The sequence below is a fragment of the Crocodylus porosus genome, unplaced genomic scaffold, assembly GCF_001723895.1.
Source record: "Crocodylus porosus isolate Cpor-Errol unplaced genomic scaffold, CroPor_comp1, whole genome shotgun sequence".
NCBI lineage: Eukaryota > Metazoa > Chordata > Crocodylia > Crocodylidae > Crocodylus > Crocodylus porosus.
The window spans coordinates 128,834,185-128,858,245 of NW_017728886.1; the positions used below are offsets into that span (position 1 = coordinate 128,834,185).

General features: G+C 46.4%; 1 protein-coding gene across 4 annotated transcripts in view; it reads left to right on the forward strand.

Moving 5' to 3' along the window:
* FBXL7 (F-box and leucine rich repeat protein 7) overlaps positions 1–24,061 on the forward strand; it is a 330,312-nt gene that overhangs the window by 56,665 nt on the left and 249,586 nt on the right. The gene's annotated exons all lie outside the window — the stretch shown is intronic.

The window sequence follows — 24,061 nt, forward strand, 5'->3', positions numbered from 1 at the left end:
CACCCAGGCCTAGGGGCAGTGAGGACCTAGTCAAGGAACTTCTGGAGGGACTGGACATATTTAAATCAGCTGGTCCTGACTATCTCCACCCCAGAGTGCTGAGGGAATTAGCAGAGGTCATTGTGGGACCCCTGGCATGGGTTTACAAGCACTCGTGGTGATCTAGCATGGTGCCAGAGGACTGGAAAAGGGCCAATGTGGTTCCCATTTACAAAAAAGGGAGGGAGGACGACCCAGGAAACTACAAGGCAGTTAGCTTGATCCTGGGTAAGCTTTTTGAGAGAATTATCCTGGTGCATGTCCATGAGGGGCCAGCAGGGGAGATTATGCTTAGGGGCAACCAGCATGTGTTCATTGGAGGCAGGTCCTGTCAGACCAACCTGGTGGCCTTCTATGACCAGGTCACCAAATCCTTAGACTGAGGGGTAGCAGTGGATGTAGTCTTTCTGGACTTTAGGAAGGCGTTCATCACTGTCTCTCACCCCATTCTCATTTAAAAAAAAACTAGGGGACTGTGGCGTCGACACGTACACAGTCAAATGGGTCACTAACTGGCTGGAGGGCCACAGCCAGAGTTGTGGTGGACGGGTCTTATTTGACCTGGAGGGATGTGGGCAGTGAGATTCTACAGGGCTTGGTCCTCAGGCTGCACTGTTCAACATCTTCATCAGCAACTTGGATAAGGGGGTAAAAAGCACCCTGTTCAAATTTGCAGAACGCACTAAGATGTGGGGGGAAGTGGCCATGCTAGAAGGGAGGAATAGGCTGCAATCAGACCTAGACAGGTTATAGGGGTGGGCAAATGAGAACAGGATGGGATTCAACACTGACAAGTGCAAGGTACTGCATCTGGGGAGGAAGAACCAGCAGCATACCTACAGGCTGGGGAACTCCTTTCTCGTCAATGCAGAAGCAGAAAAGGATCTCAGAATCATTATTGATACCAAGATGAACTTGGGCCGACTGTGGGGACGCAGTCAGGAAGGCCAGCTGTACCTTGTCATGCGTCCAGAGATGCATCTCAAGCAGGTCCAAGAAGGTGATCCCCCCGCTCTATGCAACACTGGTCAGGCCGCAGCTGGAGTAGTGTGTCCAGTTCTGGGCACTGCACTTCAGGAGGGATGTGGACAACATGGAGAGGGTCCAGAGGAGGTCCACTCGCATGATCGGAGGCAGCAGGGCAGGCCCTGTGAGGAGAGGCTACAGGACCTGAACCTGTTCAGTCTCCACAAGAGAAGGTTGAGGGGGAATCTAGTGGCCGTTTACAAACTAGTCAGAGGGGACCAGCAGGCACTGGGGGAGTCCCTGTTCCCCTGAGCTCTACCAGGAGTGACTAGAAATAACGGTCACAGGCTGGCAGACGGTAGATTCAGGTTAGACATCAGGAGGCGCTACTTCACTGTCAGAGCGGCTAGGATCTGGAACCAACTTCCAAGAGACGTGGTGCTGGCTCCTACCCTGGGGGTCTTTAAGAGGAGGCTAGATGTACACCTTGCTGGGGTTGTTTGACCCCAGTACTCTTTCCTGCCATGGCAGGGGGTTGGACTTGATGATGCTCAGGTCCCTTCCGACCCTAGCAACTATGGAACAGTTATGTTGTATGTACATCTGGATATAACATGGATCCGTGGTTATGTGCCTCTTCTCCCCACCCCCCAGAGGTAGATGCATGTAATATGTCATTTCATGCGCATGCTATAGGGGAAGATCAATGTCACCCATATTCAAACTATATTCCTTACCCTGTATTCATCATTGCAGAATTTTTCCCCTCCTCTGGAGAGTTCTTAGCACTTCTCTGATTTGTGCAAATTTGAAGTTTGTCAGGGAGATGGAATTTGAGGGATACAGAGGTTGCTTTAATTGGGGCTGCTTAAATCAGTGCAGATTTAGTGACTTTATGAACTTCTGAGTTTTCCATACAATTTGGTTTTTAGCTTGCATCCAAAAACACTCAACTTTCTGTTGGCCCTAGGCATGCATTGCCCTGCTGCCATGACTTCATTCTACACTCCAATGCTGCTTTTCCCAAATAGGATACAGGCAAATTAATGCTAGCAGCAGTCTACCACTTTCCCTATCATCTAAGTAGGTGTAATGTCCTGTGAAGCCTTGGAGACTGGGCATTCCTGTCCCTCTTTCTCTAATCTGGGATTAATAGACCTACGTGCTCCCCAAGTCTTTTTGTGAAGTTGTGTGCATTCCTGAGAGACGGAACAACAAGGAAAGGAGACAACAGATGGCAAATGTGACGGAACTAACTTTTTTAGATACAGTACCTCAGTGAATCTGCCAAACAATTCCCTCTTGTGCACATTCACTATAATACATGAACATGTGGAAAACTAGTGTTTAATTACAGAAGTATTACTTTAGTGCACAGGATGTAATATTGTGTGTAGTTGTAGTGATTTATTTGTTAAATACTTCGGGGATATTAAAAGGTAATTACTCACAAAGGCGAGAGACAAGTTGCACATAAACTGGTTTAAGTGACTGGAAATGGGTTTAAACCTGTAACAGAAAAGAAGTTCAGTGCACATAAACCGTTTCCAAATGGCTGAAACTGGTTTGTTAGATTTGCAAAGCTTGTCCTTCCTATGATAAGAGAAACAGTAGACTGATTTTTATCTGTTCCTGTAGTTCCAAGTTACATAGTAAGTTCTTCACTTCTAGAATAATCAATGTCTGGATCATTACTCAGATGGCTTGGTGACACACCTTGCTTTATGACAATCTTCAGATGTCAGAGCGTGGGTCAAGGATGATATTTAGTTCCTAGACTACAGCTGCCATATCTTTCCTTTGTGCTAGTAGGCTTGCATGTGACACACAGACAGAGATTAGATCAGCATTCCTCTCAACTTCATTACTTGTGATACACCAGGAAGAACCAAGTGAAAGCTAGCCGGAAAACAGAGGTGATCTAAATGTGTCATTTAAATTAAATAGAAGTTGAAATAGTTTGTTTTGATAATGAGACAAATCCAGTAACATGCAGCTGTGTAGCATGTGGTGCTTTTTAGTTGCTATTTCATTCTTAAGTTCTTGAATTTCTCTACATTTAGATAAGAACTGCCTTACGCTAGGCTTGGCATCAGCCACCCATATTTGGTACATCTGACCACAAAGGTGATGTTACTAAACTGAAATGACAGTTTCTTTGGGTTGTTGTTATGTGTAGCTGAGCCTGTGGAATGTAAAGATTTCCAATACTGTAGTATCTTTGTATTATTGGCTTTATTTTGTCACTTGTGCCACTTATTTACCCTTTGAGGCCACATCTGTAATATTTGAAGCAACCTATATTGATTTTTAAAAAATACTGAAAGTTCCTAAATCTGACTTTATAAATGTACATGTGCCTGTTTGACACAAGATGTGACATCTTACTACCTTCAATGACACCAAGGATGTGGACATATTTGGTAGGGTTGGAAGGGACCTGAGCAGATCATCAAGTCTGACCTCCTGCCATGGGCAAGAAAGAATGCTGGGGTCAAACCTGAAGCTACTCTGTCAACTTGTGGCCATTATTCCTAGTTATTCCTGGTAGTGCTTGGGGGAACAGGGACTCTCCCATTCCCTGCTGGTCCCCCCTCTAGTAAATTTGAGATGGCCACCAGATCCTCTCTTAGCCTTCTTTTGTTGAGGCTGAACAGGTTCAGGTCCCGTAGCCTCTCCTTGTAGGGCCTGCCCTGCTGCCCCCTGACCATATGAGTGGCCCTCTTTTGGACCCTCTCTGTGCTGTCCACATCCATCCTGAAGTGCAGCGTCCAGGACTGGATGCAGTACTGCAACTGCAGCCTGACCAATGTCGCATAGAGGGGAAGGATCACCTCCTTGGACCTGCTCGTGATGTATCTGTGGATGCATGACAAGGTGCGGTTAGCCTTCCTGACCTCACATTGGCGGCCCATGTTCATCTTGGAATCGATTTTAAGACTCCAAGATCTCTTTCTGCCTCTGTGCTGATGAGAAGCAAGTTCCCCAGCCTATAAGTATGCTGCTGGTTCTTTCTCCCTAGGTGCAGTACCTTGCACTTGTCAGTACTGAATCCCATTCAATTCTCATTCGCCCACCCCTCTAACCTGTCCAGATCTAGTTGTAGCCTGTCCCTCCCTTCTAGTGTGCCCACCTCTGCCCACATCTTGGTGTCATCTGTGACTTGAACTAGGTGCTTTTCACCCCCTTGTCCAAGTTGCTGATGAAGATGTTGAACAGTGCAGGCCTGAAGACAGACCCTGCTGGCTATGTCCCTCCAGGTCAAAAATGATTCCTCTACCACCACTCTGGGTGTGGTCCTCCAGCCAATTTGCGACCTATCTGACTGTGCAGGCGTCAATGCCACAGTCGCTTAATTTTTTAATGAGAATGTGCCATATTTTAATTGATAGAAAATGTGCTCCATAATACGGAGGAGCTGGGTCTCCCAAACCAGTAGGTACCATGCCCATGGCTACTAGGTGCTATGGGAGCTGGTTTGCATTGAGCTGAATGATGCCTTTATCATGCATTCACTTCCAACAGTTGTGAATCATTGGCATGTTGTGATCTATTAAAGTTAGTACATGTGGGAGATAACCATCCCCTAAAAGGAAACAACTTTGCAATGCCATGAGGGCACTTAACATGTGCTAAAACTGCTTTAATGTGTGTCTGCTTGCATTTTAACTTAACTTACTGTTAAGCTCAATGTGTGGCACCACCTTAAGGAAGCAGGTACATGGTAAGTTCTGTGTAGTAACTTCTCATCAATTAAAGTTTTATATATTGTTTTCAAAGGAGGACTTTACTCTGCATTCAAATGATTTGCTACTTAGTTGGATTGTGCATCATCTGTCTGCCCCTCTTTTGCTACATATTAATTAGTCAACTTTGTTGTAAATGTGTTATGTCTCTACCTTAGTTTTCAGTTATCTATTTAAAAAAAAAAAAAAAGGTAATAGATGTTGGATAAAAAACATTTAAAGCTCAAGTGTTACATTTTCTCATGCTACTGTAATTGCTAACCACTGAAGCTCCTCCCCATAAAACCAATATCAAAGTCCTTAGTAGACTAGGGAGTCTCTGCACATTCTCCCATAATTGGAGAAATTGGGACATGAGGGTTTCTTGAGAGAGAATTGTAAAAATGTGCACGCAACTAAAACTTACTATGCCATTAGGTATTTTTAAAATTGTTTTCTTTAATGGACTTTTAAAATGTAAATTACTTGGAATAACAATATTTTTAGTTAAGTTAGTGGTGGATTTATATGCCATTGACTTTTGTTCATATTTAAAATTGGCATTGAAGGAAAAAAAGAACTGTTTTTTGAAAATTGTGGTTCAGTATTGGTTCATTTACAGGGATTTTAACTTCAGTTGCAGTATGTGTCTCTGACCAGATGGTATGTTTTTATGCCTCGTAGCTCTTTCATTTGTAGCTGTTGTAAGGACTTCTCTGCGTCTTTTACTCCTTTCTCTGCTATGGAAAAAAGAAGTTTAAGGTTAGGTTTCATTGATATTAATGGCCACATCTCCACTTTCCCAGGTCATTAACTATAGTTTCTTTTTTATTGATGACAAAGATTTGTGATGTTAAACCAATACAGATGACAGTTACCTCTTACTATCATCCAGGCATACTAAACCCCAGACTTTTAATATGCTGTGAATTAATGTATTGATTTTGTTGAATTACATTCTGGATAGGTCAGAGGTTAGAACAGGAGTGGGCAAAATACAGCTGTGGGCTAGATCTGGCATGCAGGGCCCTTAAAAAATGTAGAAAATTTAATATTAATTTGCCCCTAGCTGCCTATCAAGATAACAGGGCACCAGCAGCAGTAGGACCCAGTAGAAGCCAGTAGCAGGACACAGCAGCAAGGCCTGGCCCTGCCCCACCCCCAGCCCCCAACTGGAAGCCTCTGCCTAGCAGAGGCTTCTGGCCTGCGATCCTGGGGCTGTTCCCCACCTCCCTCTGCTCTAGAGCAAATTCAGCGAAGAAGGGGGATGGGGGGGCAGGAGAAAGGAGGCAGGGAAGGACCGCAGATGATTGCCACAGTCTTGGGGCTGGGCCAGGCCAGCTCCTGCTGAGTCCTGTGGTCTGGCAGTGCAGCTGGGAACTGCATGGTGCCAGAGCAGCCGGCGGGTGGACAGTGGGGGGGGTTGGGGAGGAGAAGCAGTGGCAGCAGGCATGAAAGCAGGGAAATGGCAGCCGGGGGTGGGGGGGGAGTGGTAACAAGCAGCAGCGCAGTGACTGCTGGCTTGGAGCATTGGGCCCACGTTGGTGTACCAGGCCTAGTGCCAGCTGGGGCCCAGAGCAGGGCAGCAGAAGCACGGGGCTGAGCTGGCAGGGGCTCTATAGAGTCTGGATAGGCTGCACCAGTAGGGAGAGGCAGGAGCTAGCCTGGCTCCATAGAATCTCTGCCAGCCTGGCCCCGCACTCCTGCTGCCCTGCTCTGGGCCTCCACTGGCACTGGCCCTGGCCCTGGCTCACCAATGTGAGCCTTGTGCTTCTACCCAGCTGTTGCTGTGCTCCTGTGCACCCACCAGCTGCTACTCGCCCCTCCACTTGCACTGCTATTTGTCTGCTTTTCCTGCCCACCACCACTGCTTCTTTCCACCTCCTGGCTGCTCTGGCAACATGTGGTTCACAGCTTCATCACCAGACTGCAGGATTCAGCAGGAGCTGGCCTGGCTGGCAGCGCACAGAGCCAGCTGAGAATTGTGGGGGCTGGCCAGCTCCTGCTGTGTTTTGCAGTCTTAGCTGTACAGCTGGAACATGGTGCCAGAGCAGTGAGCTGGGGGTGAGTGGGGGTGGGATGGGGAAGTGGCAGGAGAAGAGCAGCAGTGGCAGATGGGAGGTTGAAGTGGCAGTGAAAGGGAGCACAGGACCTATGCCAGTGCCCTGGCCCAGGAACACCAGGAATGTGGAGCCCAGGCTTGGAATGTTGGCAGGGGCTGTGGGCAATGAGACGGAGGAGAGAGGTCTCGCACACGCATCCCCTCGCACTACCAAACATCTAGACTTGTAGACTTCAGAGAGGCTAACTTCAGTGTGCTCAGGAAATTAGTTAGTGAGGTGTTAAAGCTCAAAAGCATTGGCAAAATAGGGGTCCAGGAAGGGTAGACATTTCTCAAGGGAGCAGTCCCATGGACTCGGAAGGAGACAATCCCATTGTACATAAAAGGGGGCAAAGGGGCCAAGAAGCCTTCTTGGCTGACCAGGGAAGTCCAGGAAAGCCTAAGGGCAAAGAAAGGGGTATACAGGCTGTAGAAATGGAGTAGCTACCAAGGGGGTTTATACCTCCCTGACTCGTACTTGCATTAGTTAGGAAGGCCAAAGCAGGATTAGAATTTAGGCTGGCAACAAAAGTCCATTCTTCAGGTATATAGGGAGCAGAAGGAAGGCACAGGATAGCATAGGATCCCTACAGGGCAATCTAGGGCAATTTGTGACAGGCAGGGACAAAGCTGAGCTCTTCAGTGAGCTCTTTGCATCTGTATTCCTTAGACACAGACCAAGACAAATCTCCCAGTTGGATCATAGATAGACACAGGAGGGACACCAGCCCACCAACTGATAGCACAGACTTTGTGAATGGGCACTTTGGAGGGGCTGGATGTGTTCAGCAGGAGAAATAATGCTGAAAGGAAATCAGCATGGGTTCATTGCAGGTAGATCTTGCCTGACTAACCTTTTGTTTCTTTTTATGACCAGGCCACAAGATGCTTAGACTCAGAGGTTGAGGTAGATGTAAGATGTCATCTACCTAGATTTTAAGAAGGCCTTCAATATGGTATCGCAGTCTGTTCTCATAAATAAACTGACAGGCTGTGATTGTAGATGGTACATGGTCAGGTGGGTGGCAAATTGGCTTAGGGATTGTACACAGAGAGTGGTGGTGGATGGGTCAGTATCAACCTGGAGTCCTGCAAGTCTTGGTCCTTTGGACTGATGCTGTTCAATGTCTTCATCAGTGACTTGGACAACGGCCTAGAGAACACCCTGTCCGAGTTTGCAGATGATACCAAATTATGGGGCAAAGTTAACACAGCGGAGGGTAGGGAACGGATCTAGGCAGATCTGGACATGTTGGAAAAATGGGCAGAACTAAATAGGATGCAGTTCAACAAAGACTAGTGCAACATGCTGCACCTGGACAAAAAGAACCACCGATACACTTACAGGCTGGGGGGTGACCTTCTGATCAGCACAGGAGTGGAAAGGGATCTTGTAGTCATAGTTGACTCCACACTTCAAGAGGGATGTGGAGAATCTTGAGAGGGTTCAGAGGAGGGCCACTTGTATGGTCAGAGGCTTGCAGGCAAGGCCTACAAGGAGAGACTGAGAGACCTAGGTCTCTTCAGTCTTCTCAAGAGAAGACTCAGAGGTGATCTTGTGGCTGCCTACAAATTGATCAGGGGAGGGCAGCAGGGTATAGTAGATACTCCAAGTGGTGCTTTAGTAAATAGAGTAACTAGGAACAATGGTCACAAATTGACAGAGAGCAGATTTAGGTTGGACATTAGAAAGAACTTCACAGTAAGGGTTGCCAGAATCTGGAATGGGCTTTCAAGGGAGGTGGTGCTCTCCCCTACCTTGGGGGTCTTCAGGAGGAGACTGGGCAAGCATCTAACTGGGGTAGTCTGACCCCAGCACTTTTCCTGTCCAGGGCAAGGGGTCGGACTCAATGATCTACTGAAGTGCCTTCTGACCCCAACATCTATGAACCCCAGCCCACCTTGCCCCTCCACATGTGCCACAACCCTTCCCAGCCATCTTCCCCCCACCCCCTACACACAGTCGCGGCAAGCCACAAACCCCATACCTACCCATATATCCAGACATGCACCAACATGCTCCCGCACCCCACATATACACACACACCCCCACCCACCCATACCTCTGCTCACAATATATGAGTAAAGCTTCATTTTAAGTTATTATACAGTCACTTCTATGTACACTACACAAATGCATGTAAATCGAGACAAATATTTTTTGAAATCAAATTAATGAGTGTTGTAGTAGATGTTCTAAAAATTGAACATAATTAGGTATTTTTCTGGTTCTGAGACTGCAAGGGGAGGGACTTCTGATGGCAAAGGTCAGAGGTTAGGGGGCACAGTTTGCAGTCTCAAGTTGGTGACCAGGGGCCAGGGCATCAGTCAAGGGGCTGGGCTACCCCTGCAGCCTTCAACAGTTTGCCAAAACTTGGTAAGGTGAAATAATTGCCTGCCCCTAGGTTAGAGGTAACTTTGTGCTTTTTAACAAATAAGTTCAAGTCTATTAACCAAGAGAGAGAACCAAACCTTGACATTTCTGTAATATATAAGCTCTTTTGGGACAAAGACTATGTTTTTATGAGGAGGAAAAGATGGTTTATAGTTTATATTCCAATGCTTCATTTGCTAGGCTTACTGACTGACTCATCTCTCAGACAAACTGGAAAATGCCAAGCCAATCACTGTAACAATTTGTCAGTTGCAATGAAGACCTAAAAACATAATAGGGATTTTGCAAGGCAGCACTGAAGTAAAGCCAGCTGCCTCTGTAAAAAGATACAGCAATGTTTTTAAAAGTGTAAAGACTAGATCTGCTTTTGCATGTCACAAGCTGGAAATGGAAAAGACCTATCTGCTCTTCGGAACAGGTTTTATTAACATATACCTTCTTGATGGAGAGCTTGCTAATACATCTTATTAAAAACTTTCTTCAAAGGAATTAAAAAAAATAAAAATAAATTCACTAGTATTCAGATAAAGATCAATGTGATATGTTGTTCTAAAGGAAACAAGTTGTCCTTACAAATAAGTGGCATCAGTCATCTTAATTGCAACAGTGTGAGTTTTCCTATGAAATTCTTCTCGCTGAAAAGTACGAGTTTGTCTAATGGACTTTTTCAAAATAATATCAGAGGAGCATATTTTAGAATGTACAAGGATGTCAGCTATGTTATTCCATTTTGACTTCACTCTTTTCCTGAGTTTCATTAGAATTTTTTGGACTTTATTTAATTTCCACCATAACCCGTCTTGTCCCTTGTTTCCCATTTCCCTTTGACTTAAAGTTGGAAAATTCCACTTCTGCTCCATTACTTCCCATAATTTGTTAGTATCTGTCACCAGCTACAGTCCCCCAAAACATTTTTGCCATCTTTGGCTATGCAAACAGAGTCAATCTAGGCCATGACTCCAGAAGGATAGAGAGATCAGACATGACAAAACGCATGGAACACAGTCTAGGAGCAAATATGCTATAAAAGGTTAGTTCAAGAGACAAGCCAGCCCAGTCTACAGAGAAGCGCTTGGCTTCGCTGCTGTTTGCTGCAATTCTGGCAGCTGTTGAGCAGCTTCACTTGGTAAATTTTAGTGCAGCTTGTCAGAGTGGGTCCAGAAATGATGGCAAGCTCCCATAGTTGTGGAACTGGCCACAGAACGCTTCTCAAAGTTCAGCTTTGTATCTTAGATGATTCATAGATGTAGGTTTGGAAGGGTTCTAAGTAGATCATCAAGTCCGACCCCCTGCCCTGGGCAGGAGAGAATACTGGGCTCATATGACCCCAGCTAGGTAATTGTCAAGCCTCCTCTTTTTAAAGACCCCTAAGGTAAGAGCCAGCACCACTTCCCTTGAAAGTTCATTCCAAATTCTAGCCGCCCGGACTGTGAAGTAGTGTCTTCTAATGTCCAGCCTGAACCTACTCTCAAACAACTTATGGCTGTTATTTCTTGTTACTTCAGGAGGTGCACGGGTGAACAGGGTCTCTCCCATTCCCTGCTGCTTCCCCCGGTAAGTTTTTGTAGATGGCCACCAGGTGCCCTCTCAGCCTTCTCTTGTGAAGGCTGAACAGTTTCAGGCCCCATAGCCTCTCCCCATAGGGTCTGCCCTGCCGTCCCTGGATCATGTGAGTGGCCCTCCTCTGGACTTTCTCAGTGTTGGCCACATCTCTCCTAGAGTGCAGTGTCCAGAACTGGACACAACACTGCAACTGTGGCCTGACCAGTGTTGCATATAGGGGGAGGATCACCTCCTTGGCCCTGCTTGTGATAGATCTATGGATGCATGACAAGGTGTGGTTGGCCTTACTGACTGTGTCCTCACATTGGCAGCCCGTGTTCATTTTGGAATTTATAAAGACTCCAAGATCTCTTTCTGCCATTGTGCTTTTGAGAAGGGAGTTCCCCAGCCTATAGGTATGCTGCTGGTTCTTACTGCCCAAGTGCAGTACCCTGCACTTGTCAGTTATTGAATCCCATCCTGTTTTCATTTGCCCACCCCTGTAACCTGTCCAGGTCCAACTGTATCCTGTCCCTCCCTTCTAGTGTGCCCACCTCGCCTCAGACCTTGGTGTCATCAGCGAAATTGAACAGGGTGCTTTTTACCCCGTCGTCCAAGTCACTAATAAAGAGATTAAAAAGTGCAGGCCCAAGGACCGAGCCATGAGGGACCCCACCGCCCACATCCCTTGAGGTTGAATATGACCTGTCCGCCACCACTCTCTGGGTGCGGTCTCTTAGCCAATTTGCTATCCATCTGACTGTGTAGGCATCAATGCCACAGTCGCCTAGCTTTCTAATGAGAATGGGGTGGGAGACGGTGTCAAAGGCCTTCCTGAAGTCCAGAAAGACTACATCTACTGTGACATCTGCATCCAGTGATTTTGTGACCTGATTGCAGAAAGTAATCGAGTTGGTCTGACAGGACCTGCCCCTAATGAAGCCATGCTGGTTGCCCCGAGCATCGCCCCCCTGCCAGTCCTTCCCAGATGTGTTCCTGGATAATCTTGTCAAAGAGCTTTCCCAGGATCAAAGTAAGACTAACAGGCTTATAGTTGCCAGGGTCCTCCCTTCTCCCTTTTTTGAAAATGGGGACCGCATTGGCCCTCTTCCAGTCATCTGGCACCTGGCCAGGGCACCACAAATGCTTGTAAAGCCATGCCAAGGTCCCTTCAATTACCCCTGCCAGTTCCCTGAGCACCCTGGGGTGGAGAGCATCTTGGACCTGCTGATTTGAACATGTCCAGCATCTCCAGAAGTTTCCCAACTTGATCCTCCCTGACCCTGTTAGAGTCTCTCCTGAGTGCATCCTGAATCTCAGTGGGGCAGTCCTGGTCCCTGCACAAAAAAACGGAGGCAAAGAAATTGTTAAAAAAGTCTGCCTCTTCCTCTGGTGCAACCACCAGATTGCCTAGCATATCCCGCAGGGGCCCCATGTTACCTGGTGCTTTCTTCATACTCCCTATGCATTTAAAAAAGGACTTTTTGTTATCCTTGATGCTAGCTCCAGTTCCATTTCTGCCTTAGCTTTCCTAATAACCCCCCTACAAGCCCGAGCAATTGCGGTATACTCCTCTTTGGTGATAGCCCCTCCCTTCCCCTGGGTGTATGCTTCTTTTTTTTTTTTTTTTGGTTTTCAGGTGTTCGTGAATGCCTTTGGTGAGCCAGGGGGCTTTTGAGCATTCTTGCCCCCTTTGATTCTCATTAGGACTGTTACCCTTTGGGCACGGAGGATCGTCTCCTTAAGGAACAGCCACTCATCTTGGACACCCAGTTTCCCCAACTCTCCAGGACCCCAGTGCTTCTCCTACCAATCTCCTCAACTCATTGAAGTTGGCCCTCTTGAAGTCAGGGGCTACTGCCTTACTGCAGGCCCTTGACACTTTGCGCTGTATGGTGAATTCCAGTAGGCAATGATCACTGTCACCCAGGTGGCCAAGAACCTGGAGTCCCCTCACCAGGTCATCACCTGTGGCCAGAACCAGATCCAGATCCAGGAGGGCATTCCCCCTGGTAGGACTCTGCATCTCCTGGGTTAAGGTCCTGTATCTCAGCAAGGAACTTCTGTGAGCAGTCCGACCTAGCTGACTGCTCCTCCCAGCAGATGTCCAAGTAATTTAGATTACCCATGATGACTACGTCCCTTGCCTTAAGTGCCTCCGCAAGCTGGCCTGCAAATTCACAGTCCAGCTCTTCCCCTTGGTTGGGTGGTCTGTAGTAGACGCCCACCATTAAGTCCCTCTCCCCCCGACCCCCCTGTATTCTGACCCGGAGCACTTCAGCCTGCCCCTCCTCTGGCCCCATCCTGTTGATTTGAGGATGTGTATTGCTCTTTGATGTAGAGCACCACACCTTCACCTTTCCTCCCTATTCTATCCCATCTGTATAGTCTGTAGCCCCTAATGTTTACCACCCAGTTGTGGGATGAATCCCACCAGGTTTCTGTGAGCCCTATGTCTGGGTTTGTATTAGCTATCTGGAGGGTGAATTCCTCCTGCTTATTTCCCATGCTATGAGCATTAGTGTAGAGGCATTTAAGGCCTTGTATTGGTGCATGCATTCCCCCCCCCCCATTCTTAGGACTGTCTGGACCCCCGTTACTTACCTGGGTACTCCTTGTGCTTGTCACCCATCTTGGTTGGGAGGTGTCCTCCTGTGGTCCCATCTCCTGGCAAAGCTAGTTTAAAGCGCACTGTATGAGATCAGCCAACCTGGAAGAAAAGACATGCTTGCCTTTAGGGGAGAGATGTAGGCCATCTCTCCCAACCATGTCCCCTGTGCGAAAGTGTGGGTTGTTGTCCAGGAACCCGATCCCTGCCTGGCCACACCAGCTCCATAGCCACTGGCTAACCTTGCCAATGTAGGCCTTGTGTCGCCATCTGCGTCTACTTACTGGGAGAATAGAGGAGAATACCACCTGCACCCCCATCTCCTTGAGCTTGGCCCCCAAGGCTTCGAAGTCCTTCATGACGGGGTCTGGGTTGCCCTGGCCATGTCGTTTGTTCCCACATGGATAAGGACCATGGGGTACTGGTCCGAGGGTCGAATGAAGGCCGGGATCCTCTCTGTGATGTGTTGGATTTGAGCCCCGGGCATGTAGCAGACCTCATGTGCCATGGGGTCTGGTCAGCAGATGGGACCCTCCGTTCCCCTTAGGATTCAGTCCCCTATGACAAGGACCTATCGTTTCTTCCTCCTTGTTCTCCCTCTCTGCACTGTCTGTGTTGTGTGTGGAGTGGCACCTTCCCCGTTGGAGGCATCCCCTTCGTCTTTCTCTTCCAGGACTGCTGCGGCCTCATATCTATTCCCAAGTTGTACCTGGGAAACCTCCACCACACTAGCCGGAGCAGCCCTGGTTCTGATGGGTACTTTCCACCACACCTCTGTTGTGTGCCTCTCCTGGGGGGTCTGTACACTGGCTGCCTGGTCCTGCACTGAACAGAAATAGGTGTCAGTCTTGTCCTCTGAAGCTCTGATCCACCACAGCTTGCTTACCTCAGCCTGGAGCTCCCTCACCTGCTCCTCCAGGGCCCTAAGCCAGGCACAGGAGGGACAGTCAAGGGGACCACCCAACCCGTCCCCTAGGTGCTAGGCCCCTGCCAGGCCACCCCCCCAGACAGGAGGCCGGGGAGTTACTGACCCTGCCATGAGTTCCATCTGGGTGGAGGCCCCAGAGGAGCCCAGGGCAGGCGGCACCACCAGTGTGGGGCCTCTAGCAGCTGCGTTCCACGTCTACCATGTCCAAGGAGCTATAAGTCTACTTCCCTCACCTGTTGGAGGCCCCTTGTGGACCGCTGCTGCACGAACGCCGGTGCAAACACTGGCACGCCCTTACAGAGTGCGCCTGTTTGGGCGCACTGCTTGCCCGTGGCCCAGGAGTGCGGCTCCTTGTTGGCTGAGCTAAATGGGATCCGTTCCCTTCCGGATCTGCCTCAGCTGCGCCTGCTCCCTCTGCCCTCTACCCCACTTACCTTAGGGGGATCAGCTGCTGCTGCCTCCTCCACTGCCTTTGCTGCTGCTGCCACTGGTGAGGTAAGGGAGAACACGTGTGTGTGGGGACACAGACGCACACAGGACAGATCTTTTGCTGCTCCTTAGATCTTCTAGGTGATGGATCCTTTGCTACTCCTTAGATCTGATAGTGTTATCAAAAACTATGCCCTCATGAATTGCAGTGCTATGTAGCGCACTTATCTGAGCTTGGTGAGGGGTACTTGACCTGTGCTCTGTTTTTAAAACTGCATTTTTAAATATGCTGTGGTTTTTGCCTCCTGTTGCTTGGTGATGACCAGGCTAGAGGCAAAAAATGCAGCACATTTAAAACCATGGTTTTTGCCTCCCTGCCATTGGGAGCAAAAGGAAGGACTGTGGGGCTCCTCTATCAATCATCAGCAGTGGAAGGCATGTCAGGGGGGACACCAAGATTAAAGAAGCCACTGTGCCACAAGCTGGGCCCTCAGTTAAAACCAGGCCCTAACCATGAAGCAGCTGTGTGGCTAGGGACAGACATTACACACAAACTGGTTTAAATGATCAGAATCAGATTGAGGCAAGTCTGATTCAGAACTCCTTGAGACACCATTTTCTTTTGCTGAAGGATGGCTTTACCGATGAGTCTTTGGGCAAGGACCACTTAATCATCATACTGCATCTTCTTCACTAATTGTGTGCTAAAAGCAAGAGATTTTCAGAAATAGAAACAAGCTTAGCAGTGCATTCATTTGGTAGTCTGTTCCTCCTTTTTGCCTTGATCGAGCTGAAAGCTTTCATGTTCCATTCATTGTTACTAATGAATTTTATGAAACATTGAATTTTTAGAAATGGAAACATTTTCCTCAGAAAAATGCTGGAAAATTTTCCACCCCACATCTCTGCCAGTGAGGAAGGATTTCTACAGAAAACAGCTTTGAGGCAACTTGGATTCAGCCCCAGAATGGGGATAAAGGTGGGTTTGTGCTAAGGATCCCCTCAGACCTCTCATTAGGTAGTGTATTGTAGCTATGGCCAGCCTGTGTCACAAGTGGCATGGGCAGCCTCTGTGGCATGTAGCGGATTGGAGAGGGAACAGGAAACACATGGGTAGGGAGCAAAAAGTAAAGCAGCAGTGTGGACAGGGAACCCAGGAAAAGAAGCAGAAAGAGCAGCAGATGAAACAGGAAGCACAGAGCTGGGAAAGAAGAGTAGTAGATAGTGGTGCTTGGGGTGGATTCAGGGCTAAATTATGGTATGCCTGCTAAAAAGGTCAGATCCCACTGGTGTAGTGGATAGCCACTATCAGTGTTGATTTGCTTCTTGTAAAGAAAGCAGTAAGGGATTTTAGTCTTTACTTGTAGCCCTTGTTTCTTTCTAAACTTCCTTATTCAATACCACTGTAGGGCATCTTTGTTGCTGCTTTGCTTCCAATAAAATACCCTTTTCAGTCCATCTTACCGGCAGTGGGATAGCAATTGTTATATCAACCTCTATGTACTGATGACTTTTCATTTTTACTCTTGTGTTTTTCTATTTTGGCTACTTCCACACTCTCCCCGTATTCCCACAATACCATGGGGACCTTCTATAGAGGCTCAAGCCATGAAGAGCGTTCTCTAGATCTTGTCAGTGCCAGATCAAGCAGGAGAGCTTGTTTCCCCTGCTTGAGCTGAAATCCAATCTTAAGACCCCAAATACAGTTCTGTTAAGGAAGGTTTGGATAACCCTTCCACAAATTTCAGTACAAATAATTGGGAAACTGAGAATTGTGAAATGTATATGGTGTGAGACATTCATGCTGATGTAATAAAGCACCTAAATTTATGTGTCTATTTGATTGTCCATAAACTTTGTCAGAGGCAGGTACATGTGATTACTTTGCTTTCCTCAGACATTACCATTTCAGTGGAGAAAAGAAAAAGACTAGTATGAAGGCAAATATGTCATTACCTTCAAGGTCCTGGATTTATCATTGGGGCTAAGTACAGACCATCAAAAAGCCCAGGTTTGAATAGACTCAAGCCCAAGCACCAAACACACTTTTCTACAGTGGATTTTAGGTTTCCCAACTTTTTTGGTCAAAAAGTCCAAGGCTGAATTGATTCAGTCTTTGCAGGTTAGTCTAAACTGCAGAGATTAAATTCAGAAACAATTGGACCGACGTTTACCGTTGATTCAGGAAATGCAGCCACATGTCTGCAGTGGCTCAGGCCAGAAGCCAGGGGAGTGCTAGAGCATGACTCTCTGGCACGTAGCCAGCATGGGCTGTGTGTTCGCTTCCTCTTCCTGCTGCCCCTGGGGTCTCTGGGATTTGAAGCCCAGAAACACAGCAGCAGGACTATGCATGGTTGCTCATTGCTTCCTCTTCCTGCTTTCAGGTGTCTCTGACATTTGGGTGTTTAAGAATCCTTTCTCTTCAGGAACTTGAAGAAGGCATGGTGCTTCAGAAAGATACCTGCCTTTCCTGAGCTCTTGTCTGTTCTGGCTGCACTCCTTACTTCCCCTTTTGAGGCACCTTGATTGAGCATTCCCTATGAGCCTCTTGTGCTTTTTGTGCTTCTTTCTGCCAACCGCTTTACAGGCCTATAACAATCAGGCTATGTCTGAGAAGAAATAAACATGGCAGCTGAATATTTATGCATGAGAGCTAAAATGTTAAAAGGCTCCTCTTAAGAATAAAATGTCATCTTAATTGAGGGAAGGGTAGGGGGAAATTGCATAAGAATCTGCTTTTGTTTACAGAGTTTTTGTGGAAGGCTTCTCCATGGTTATGGTCTCCTTTGCGTGTTGCTTGGGAATTATTCCTAACTTTTAGGCTTTTTACTGAGTCATATTTTATTAGTTTAGGTTCTGGGTTATGTTTGTTTGCTTTTTAATTTAATGGATGCTATTTATAAGTGTAGTGTGGAGTGGCTGCTGCTCATTGCCAGTCCCATTTAACAAACAGAGCCAAATCTCAGAGGCGAAACAGGGCAGCTGCCTTGGATGGCCAAATATTAGGCTCAGCAACAGGTTAACTGTCTGTTTGTTAGGAAGCGAGAGGGCTTTATAACTTTGTTCATAGCTGTGAGAACTGCAGAGCCAGACTTACTTGGAAGATGCAACAGACTTCCTGGGATGAATGGGTTGTGAGACCTGCCATAACTTCACAGCCCTGCTGCAGTTAACAACTAGTATGCACAGTCAGTTCAGCAAGGTGCTCTGAGCTTTCATCCTTGCTTCTGTTCATTGCTCTGAATAAATATTGGGTTAAAAGACCAGTAATGTGTTGTACTGTGGTTGGCTGCTCTGTAAAATGAATAGGGTAAAGTCTTTTAGGGTTTTTGCAGATTATTTCATATTTGGAAATGCTTGGAATTTCTTGGTGGTAAGATACAAACCAAGCATGAAAGTTTGCATTAGCTGAACCTAGTTAATTTGAAACGAGAAGGGGGCATGTTACACTACAAAATTATGCTTCTCGCATTTTGATTACATCCAGTGTGCGGTGTTCAGAGTCTGTTGGGCTAGGGACAGACATTCAAAAAGCCTGAGCCTAAATTGATTCAATCTTTGCAGGTTAGTCTAACCTAGCTGGGCTGAACTAGTTCGTAACTGCACAGAAATCCCCTCTGGACTGAAGAAATGTAGGCACATGCCCGAGCCACTGCAGCCAGAAGCTGGTGGGGGGGAGGGGAGGTGTTAGAACAGCCCTCCCTTCCCTTCTACAGTGCTGAGGTGGGGGGGGGGGGCATTTCCAGGCCCCAGCAGGACCCTCTGATTAGGGAGGGGTTCAGCCCCTGCCACCAGCTACTTCTGACCAGTGATGGAGCCAGCAGAGCAGGGAGTTGATAACACAGTGTTTATAACCCTTAACTCGATGTTTATCAGCCTGTCAAGAAAACAAAAGCCTCTCTCATTAGTTCAAGCTCTTCTTAAACAATTTTTTCCAAGGAAGGAGCAGAGGGACATTACCAGCTGCCTGGTTGATTAGCTCCAAAAAGTTCTAAGCAGACATTGTCCTGTCTGCCTTTGTCCTGTCTGTGTTATACAGACAGCTCCCAGCATTAGCTAGCATACTACATGCTGGCTATGGTCCATGCTCTAGGAGAGGGGAGGGTGAATCCTTGCTTAAGCAGGGAGTGGTGGGAGAGGAGGGGTGGCAGGGGTAAGCCAGATGCTGCTATGCTTGCTCACCAGAGCTCAACAGCCAGCCCAGCTCTCTGGAGCAGAGAGCCCCACCTAGGGCTGCAAAGCATCTGGGATGCTAGGGGACACGGGTTTAAGTTGAACCCAGAGGGGGTCTGGGACACATTGCATAAATTGGTTTGAGCCAAATCAGTTAAGTGTGATACTACATTCAACCAGGTTTTAACTCAGACTAGTTTTGGCCACTTTCAAACTGGCTTATGTACACTGACTGTCAGTTCTGTTACAAGTTTAAATCAGTTTCTGATCACTTAAACTGTGTTATGTGTAATGTCTGCCCCCAGCCTTGGAGACCATTTCTTCAAAAGTGTGTCACGTTGAGGGAAAGAAGCTTGTTTTGAGGGCTGCATCCTGTAAGAGAAGAATCTAACATGATAAACTGTCTATAGAACAATATCAGAATGCAGAAGACCTGGTGTCTGACTTAAAATAATTCTATATAATTCTAATGAGTTTTCTCCTTTTTCATCTCATTTTCTGTTTAACAAATATTTTTAATACCTTCTAAGTGATGCTATTGTACAAAGCCCATGAAATGTGTTAATGCATATATAGTCAAGCTTTTCTGCTTGATGCATTGCCACTGGTGTATGCTGAGTATTGATGGTAAAGACTGAATGGAATTGTCTTGGTTCAAATTGTTTCCCATATTCTGGTGGCTTCTCTACCAAGGGTATGGATTTTACTGTTGTTAATAACTGATGGAAATGGTATCATAGTTCCAGCAGTGTAGTTTTATCTTATGCTGCATGCATACAGCTGGCAAATGCGGTGTCCATTGTTTATATGTGTGACTTAATTTTTCCCATAAGGAATTGTCACCTTTGCTTGGAGAAAATACTGTTAATCACCTTTCCATTTCATCATTTTACTTTTGGGCTTCACTGCAGTTCCCATGTTGCAGCAGGGTGTGACAAAATTCTTTGGAAATACTATTTGGTTTTTCAAGATTTAATGCTTAGTGTTTGGGGTAAGGCTGGAAGTGTGGCAATTGCTCCATCAAGCACCACCTTAGTGAAAAAGACACATCGGTTTCATCTTTTTCTGCTAGTGAAAATGTACTGAATCTCTAGTAATTTACATTTGTGTAAAATAACAATAACAGCAGCAGCCTGATAGGCCTACCTTTCTGCAATCTAATGTAAACTATTACATCCCCTATTACAAACCCTGACAAGCTGTTAGGATTCTGTTACTGTGAAATGGAACCCAGTGGTGTATTGCTCCATCTCTCATAATGGTGGGTGATGTGCTAGACTCTGCTTTTGGTGTAGCATTTTTTTTTTATAAGACAAGGTGGCAACCAAATTAATGACTATCTGCTGGGAACATGGGCTTTGATTATAAAAAATGCATTTCCTTCCTCATCCTCATCTGGCTCTACCATATCTTTTAGTTTCTTCCTGGCTCCTTAATGTGCTCTCCCACCCCTGCTCCATTGTTCACATTGCAAATCCAGGTATGTTAAACTTAGGCAACTTTGCCATGCAAAATGCTTCTCTGGAGCTGACCTGAGGAATAAAGTGGCAATAACTGGATTGTGAAACAAGCTTCAGTTTGTACACTCAACAGTCTTTTTCTGTTAAAAGACAAAAATCCTCATTTTGCTGTGGCACTTTTAAAAGAGCAGACCTCTTCCGTACATCCAAATGTTATAAAAACCAGGCATGCTGTAATGCAGAACGCCAAGGAATGCTTGATTGAAATAACAGATCAGAAAAGTCTCTTACTAACATTCCTATGATTATAGGTTTACTCAAGTGATAGAAACATAGTGTCAGCTAGGTTTCCACATACAGGCAGTCCTCGCCCTTATGGTGGGTTACTTTCCTAGAAAAGGTGCTGTAAGTCAAAACGATGCACGTTGAATCTGATTTTCCCATAGAAACAATGTTACAATAGGGCAAGGGCGGGCAATTATTTTGGGCAGAGGGATGCTTACTGAGTTTCAGAAAGCTGTTGAGGGCTGCATGAAAGGCAACCCAGGACAGATTAATATTAATTTTCTACATTTTTTAGGTGCCCCATGGGCTGGATAGAACGGTCTGGCAGGCCATATCTGGCTCTTGGGCCGCGTTTTGTCCACCCCCTGCAATAGGGGCTTAATTTCCTGACTAAGGGCCTGATGCCCTTTTTTTTTTTTTTTTAGAAATAACCATAAACACCATATTCAGGTCAACTATTTAATCAACTATAAATGATATACACTGTACAGTACAAAGCTTTCTAGCTTTCAGTTAATATACATTGATTAAACAGGGCAATACAGTAACTAATCACATAAAATTTTATTTTATCAGGAGGTGAAGGAACACCCTTCATCAGGGTCATAGAATTCAGAAAGGCTTTTTTGAGATTTTGGGGAGACTTAAGGCCACTTGATGGCTTTTTGAGAAACTGATCCAGAGATGTTTGTTTTGCTACCCTCTTTCTCATTGTAAATTTCCCCGTAGTGCCGTAAGTGGGAGGATCCAGTGCCATAAGTAATAACATGGGTGTAAATGGCAGAGTGCTGCAAGTGCAAATCGCCGTAAGTTGAAACGCCATAATTAGAGGACTGCCTGTATAAAGTAACTTTATAAAGAAGGAACTTTAGCTTTTAAAGCATTTACTTACATTTCTCAGCTGATGTCAGTTGTAATACATGAGGTATATGATATTTTTAAACGCAATTGAATGCTCCACCCTTCTCTTCCCCAGGAGTATGCATCGCTGACTGGCTGATATATTTTAATAGCAGCCTTTGTTTGGGAAAAAAAAACCCAGCTTGTTCACTTAATAGATTTACAAGCACCAGTCCCAGTGTTCAAGGGAAAATGAATGGTTCTCTACTGTAACTTATAGTGTGAGCATCATGTGTAAGACAGCAAAATTCTGCAGCCCTGGTCTAATGGGAAGTGACAAGAATTTGAAAAGATTGATACAAATCAGGGTTGTCTCTTCTTGCTCTGTGGTAAAAAGTTGGAGGAAGCAGCAAGTGCTGGTTTCAAAGCAATGCCACTTCAAGCATAGTGCTATGGAGAGAGAAAGCAGTGACTATTGTAACTTTTCTGTTTAGGTGGGAGGACTCATTGACTTATTCCAAGCCATGTGAAAAGGAAATAATGGCAACCGTTTTAAAGCATCTATCTTCTAATTTAATTTCTTATGGGTACTGCTGGAATTTGTACATGTTCTGGTAGAGGTTTTTTTTTCTGCTGAGTAACCCTTCTATTGATTGCTGCAGTCAGATGCCTGCTAGGGATAAAGAAGGCCTTTGTTGACAGTTATTTCTAGCTGTGAGGTATAAAAGCTTCTGGTTTCTCTCTGTAATGGAGGTACTTTAGTGGTGCGTAGTTGACATTTCTGTGTGGTGCATTGTAACCTATTGATGGTAATCAATTTTCATTCCTCACCTATACTTTATTTTCCATTGGAAATATGTGTAACAGTTCTGGTGCACATGGAAAACATGATTGAAATAGGGTCCTTTAAAGGGTCCTTTGGAACAGATCACTGTGGAAGCAGCAGTAGTGTCATCATTCTTGCGCTGCCCTGAAATAGCTACACTGCTGGATGAGAGTAGTTCAGTTGACTGTACCTTTCTGTCTCTATCAAGACTATGTAAAAGTCTTCTGATTTTTAACCTGTTTTGATTCTTTGTGGCTGTGGCAGGGTGCTGTTGGTGCCTGCCACGTTAAGGGCTGAGTCAAGCAGCCAGCAGGTGTTTGATTACAGTGGCCATTTTAGAACCATGGCCAGCTATATAAACAGAGCAGTTCGCTGCTGGCAGGCAGACAGAACCATTGCCTGGCTGAACTGCTGAATGGAACCTCTGTAGGTAGGAGCAGGAGGCTCTTGGTCCTGGGCATGACCTAAAGCTACACCCTGCTGGGAGTGGGGGGTCTGGTGAGACTCCCAGTGGTGCAGGAGGCCCCAGGAAATACCAGGCCAGTTACCACCCTGGTGGAAAGTGGGTCAGGGCACCTCAATAGCCCCTGGCCCCCACATCACCATGGATAGAAATCGGGGCCAGACATGGCTACGGCCGCTTGAGCCTGTACTGAGAAGGGAAGCCCTGTAGCCCAAGTGAGGGGGCAGATGTGGAGCCCCAGTGAAGAGGGGAAACCAAAGGGCTGGGAGCCCAGTGGGAGGGGGGTGGATTTGTGTAGAGCTGTCCTGGGAGGGGCCAGGGCAAGTTTTGTCCAGGTCAGTTAATTCGCTGGCCACTACTTGGGTGAGGGTCACAGGAAAGGCCCAAAAGATGGTACGTTTGCCACCCAAGGTGTGTGCTAGATGAAACCTGTGGCCTAAGGGTGCCACTCTGAGAGGGAGCAAGGTGGTATAAGCTGCCGATGCATGAGAGACTGTGAGAGGGGGTGGAGCATGAGAGGCCCTAGTGAGAGGAGGGCAGTTTGAGTGTGTGTTCGAATGAGGCCTGATAACGAGGGTTAAGTTTGGTCTGGCTGTAGGCCAGGAGCATTGTCACCTGGATGCTGTCTGCAAGGCTTGGGCTGCGGTGTAGGGGAGGATCAGAGCTACAGAGTGCCACCTGGCAGCCTCCTGCCTAAGTAGAACTGATTATGATACAGCAAGGCATGGCAGGCGAGTGAGGTGCAGGCGGTTAACCTAGGAACGGGTGGGCGGGCCAGTTGCGGACTGGCCCCGAGAAGGCCCCCTGTTACAGTGACATTTTGCAATTTATAGTATCTAAACAACTACAATAGAAATTTTCAGCTATTTACTCTTTCACAGACTGCCTCTTTTCTGCCTTGGAGAACTCAAGTACAGTTGAGTCTCCCTGACTTACCTTAGGCATTGTTTCCCCCTCATTCCTCCCTCCTACCCCGCCCCTCCCTTCACTATATTTTGTTTTCCTAATTTCCATCTATTTACATTCTCGCTGACATCCTGTCACATTTTTAGCTTCTTTCATTCCTTGGCAATCTCAGACTAGCAGACACTCCCTATGCCTACAGAAGGTTGCTGAGTTGGTCTAATAAAAGAGATCACATCTACCCAATAGGCAGCCAAGCCTCATGTCCTTAGACCAATATGGCTACAACCAAAAACCTTACAATAGAAATTTTAAATTCGCATATCTTTCTGTGGTAAGAGAAAATTTCTAGCTCATGTCTACAAAATGGGCCTGATA